We start from the raw sequence: 4,431 nt of genomic DNA, 5'->3' as shown, positions 1-4,431 counted from the left end.
CGCAAAAGGATCAATGGATCCTATTCTGACATGATCGAGAACCGACAGATGATTAGCCGTGTGGTGACAGCGCACCTGGACCTTTTTCACTGAGAGGACGGATGATAGCCATTAACAACGGTGATCCACCAACACACAGCGTGCCATAGGAGGAACCTTGCGTGCGTGAAGAAGAAGACAGGGAGAAAGCAGAGATTCAGAAGACAAAGCATCTCCAAAACTCCAACATATTCTCCATTACTGCATACCAAGTATTTATTTTATGTTCCCTTGTTCATTTGCAAGTTAACTGATAATTATAATTGACCTCCTAACTGAGATTTACAAGATAACCAGAGATTGCTTCAAACCAACAATCTCCGTGGGATTCGACCCTTACTCACGTAAGGTATTACTTGGACGACCCAATGCACTTGCTGGTTAGTGGTACGAATTGTGAAAAGTGTGATTCACAATTCGTGCACCATGTTTTTGGTGCCGTTGCCGGGGATTGTTTGAGTTTGAACAACTAAAGGTTTATTGTGTTGCTTAGATTAGGAATAATTTATTTTTATTGCTATAGAGTCATTAAATTCTGAGTCCTTTATTTCCTTTTCAAAAATTTTTCAAAAATATTATTTTTCTTTATCAATTTTTAATTTTTTTCGTGAGTTTAGTATCTTGTTCTAAGTTTGGTGTCAATTGCATATTTTATATTTTTCTTTTAAATTTTCGAAGTTGTGTTCTTTGATCTTCAAGTTGTTCTTGTTTATCTGTCTTGTTTGATTTTTATTTTTTCTTGTTCTGTGTCTTTTCTTGTTTTTCTTGTGTTTTTTTTCCAAAGCATTAGTCTTCAAAAAGGAATTTATTTTTAATTAGTGAAAATATACCTCTTCAAAACAAGTGTTACATTTACAGCTCAATTGACTAGAGCATTGGTTTATGTTCTTGATGATTGGGCACCGGTTCTATTAAAAATATTTTTCAAAAATAATTTTTCTTGATTTAATCTTGTGCCAAACTTTAAGTTTGGTGTTTTCTTTTTAATCTTTATCTAATTTTCGAAAATTTATTTTGGTCTTCTAAAAATCTTAAGTTTGGTGTTCTTTCTTTTGTTCTTGGTGTTCTTGTGAATCTTCAAAGTGTTCTTGAGTCTTCTTTGTGTCTTGATCTTAAAATTCTTAAGTTTGGTGTTCCTTGGTGTTTTCCCTCCAAAATTTTCGAAAACAAGGAGTATTAGATCTAAAAATTTTAAGTCTTGTATCTTTTATGTGTTTTTCTCTTTCATCATAAAATTCAAAATTCAAAAAAAAATTATCTTTTCTAACTATTTTTAAGCCATATTTTCGAATTTTTTTTATAAAAATTCAGATTTCAATTTCAAAATTTTTCAAATCTTATCCTTTTAAGATTAAAAAAAAAGAATTATATCTTTTTCAAAACAAATCTATATCTTTTCCTTCTTAAAATCTTTTCAACTCATATATATCTTTTTCAAATCTTCACAATATCTTTTTCAAAACAAATTTATCTTTTTCAAATATCTTTTATATCTTTTCAATTTTCAATTACATCTTTTTCCTATCATATTTATCTTTTACAAATCATATCTTCTATCTTATCTTTTCTCATAATTTTTGAATTACTTGGGTTGACTTGGTCAAAAATTTTCAAATCATATCTTTTTCAAAACTTCCTAACCACTTTTTCTCTCCTCAATTTTCGAAAATTATATCCAAAATTTTTCAAATCTTTTCAAATAATTAATTATTTTCGTTTTCAATTTTTTTTATTTATTTTGGTTTTCTAATTTTCGAATTTTATTTAATTTTTCATTTATTTTATTTTATCTTCCTTTTAATTTTCGATATTTAAAAAAAAAATTTAAATCCACATCATCTCCCTTTCTCCATCATGGAACTAAGTGGAAATGAACAGTCCAGAAGGACTCTGGGGTCATATGCTAACCGCACTACTGCTTTATATGGGAGCAGTATCTGTATACCCTCCATTGGAGTCAGTAGCTTTGAGTTAAATCCTCAGCTCATTATCATGGTGCAGCAAAGTTGCCAGTATTCCGGTCTTCCACAGGAAGAACCTACAGAGTTTCTGGCACAATTTTTACAAATTGCTGACACAGTACATGATAACGAAGTAGATCAGGATGTCTACAGATTATTACTGTTTCCATTTGCTGTAAAAGATCAAGCTAAGAGGTGGTTAAATAACCAACCTAAAGCTAGCATAAGGACATGAAAACAGCTGACAGAAAAGTTCCTGAATCAATACTTCCCTCCAAAACGGATGACACAGCTAAGGCTGGACATCCAAGGCTTTAAACAAGGAGATAATGAATCTCTTTATGATGCCTGGGAGAGATACAGAGAGATGCTAAGAAAATGCCCCTCTAAAATGTTTTTAGAATGGGTGCAGTTAGACATCTTTTATTATGGGCTTACAGAGAAAGCTCAGATTTCTCTAGACCACTCAGCTGGTGGATCTATACATATGAGAAAAACAATTGAAGAAGCTCAAGAGCTCATTGATACAGTTGCCAGAAATCAGCATCTGTACCTAAGCAGTGAATCTTCCATGAAAGAAGAGGCTAAAACAGTAACTGCTGAACTCAGTCCTGCAGAACAAATTACAGAATTCAATCAGCAATTAGACTTTCTAGCAAAACAGCTGGCCAAATTCAAGGAGATACTACAAGACACAAGAATGGCTAATCTGAATATGGAAGTACAGTTGAAGCAAATAGAACAACAGTTATCAAAATAAATAACAGAAGAGTGCCAAGTAGTTCAATTAAGAAGTGGAAAAACATTAAATACCTCACTTCAAGGCAGCAGGAAACCAAGAAAAGAACAAACTGCTATCCAAAATCCCTCTGAGGACAGTAAGAGCCCATAGAGGACTAACTCTGGCGTTCAAACGCCAGAAACAGGCAAGGATTTGGCGTCAAACGCCCAATGGAAGCTCAGTTCTGGCGTTCAAACACCAGGAACAAGTAAGGAGTTGGCATTCAACGCCACTCCAGCTTCTAACCCTGGTATTCAAATGCCAGTGAGGGATCAGACACACACAAGTGCTGATAACAACCCCTCTAAAGAGGCTTTCCCAACCACTTCTGTAGGAAATAAACCTGCAGCAACCAAGGTTGAGGAGTACAAAGCCAAGATACCTTATCCTCAAAAACTCCGCCAAGAGGAGCAGGATAAGCAATTTGCTCGCTTTGCAGACTATCTCAGGACTCTTGAAATAAAGATTCTGTTTGCAGAGGCACTTGAGCAAATACCCCCTTATGCCAAGTTCATGAAAGATATCTTGAGTCATAAGAAGGATTGGAGAGAAACTGAAAGAGTTCTCCTCACTGAAGAATGCAGTGCAGTCATTCTAAAAAGCTTCCCAAAAAAGCTTAAAGATCCCGGGAGCTTTGTGATACCATGCATATTAGAGGGTAATTGCACCAAGACAGCTTTATGTGATCTTGGGGCAAGCATCAACCTAATCCCTGCATCCACTATCAGAAAGCTTGGCTTGACTGAAGAGGTCAAACCAACCCGGATCTGTCTTCAACTTGCTGATGACTCCATTAAATACCCATCAGGCATAATTGAGGACATGATTGTCAAGGTGGGGCCATTTGCCTTCCCTACTGACTTTGTAGTGCTGGAAATGGAGGAGCACAAGAGTGCAACTCTCATTCTAGGAAGACCATTCCTAGCAACTGGACGAACCATCATTGACGTCCAAAAAGGGGAGATAACCCTGAGAGTCAATGAGGATGAGTTTAAGTTGAATGTTGTCAAAGCTATGCAACATCCAGACACATCAGACGACTGCATGGGCGTTGATATTATTGACTCCCTGGTGGAAGAGGTCAATATGACTGAGAGTCTCGAATCAGAGCTAGAGGACATTTTTAAAGATGTTCAGCCTGATCTGGAGGAACCAGAAGAAATAAAAGAACCTCTGAAAACTCCTCAAGAAGAGGAGAAACCTCCTAAACCCGAGCTCAAACCACTACGACCATCCCTGAAATATGTATTTCTGGGAGAAGGTGACACTTTTCCTGTAATCATAAGCTCTGCTTTAGGGCCACAGGAAGAGAAAGCACTAATTCAGGTGCTAAGGACACACAAGACAGCTCTTGGGTGGTCCATAAGTGATCTTAAGGGCATTAGCCCAGCCAGATGCATGCACAAGATCCTATTGGAGGATGATGCTAAGCCAGTGGTTCAACGACAGAGGCGGCTAAATCCCGCCATGAAGGAGGTGGTGCAGAAAGAGGTCACTAAGTTACTAGAGGCTGGGATTATATATCCTATTTCTGATAGCCCCTGGGTGAGCCCTGTCCATGTTGTCCCTAAGAAGGGAGGAATGACAGTGGTTCATAATGAAAAATATGAACTAGTTTCTACAAGAACAGTTACAGGGTGGCGTATGTGT

Source organism: Arachis hypogaea, chromosome 18, assembly GCF_003086295.3.
Source record: "Arachis hypogaea cultivar Tifrunner chromosome 18, arahy.Tifrunner.gnm2.J5K5, whole genome shotgun sequence".
Taxonomy (NCBI): domain Eukaryota; kingdom Viridiplantae; phylum Streptophyta; class Magnoliopsida; order Fabales; family Fabaceae; genus Arachis; species Arachis hypogaea.
The sequence above is the reverse complement of the archived record's forward strand: the minus strand, read 5'-3'. Positions refer to the sequence as shown.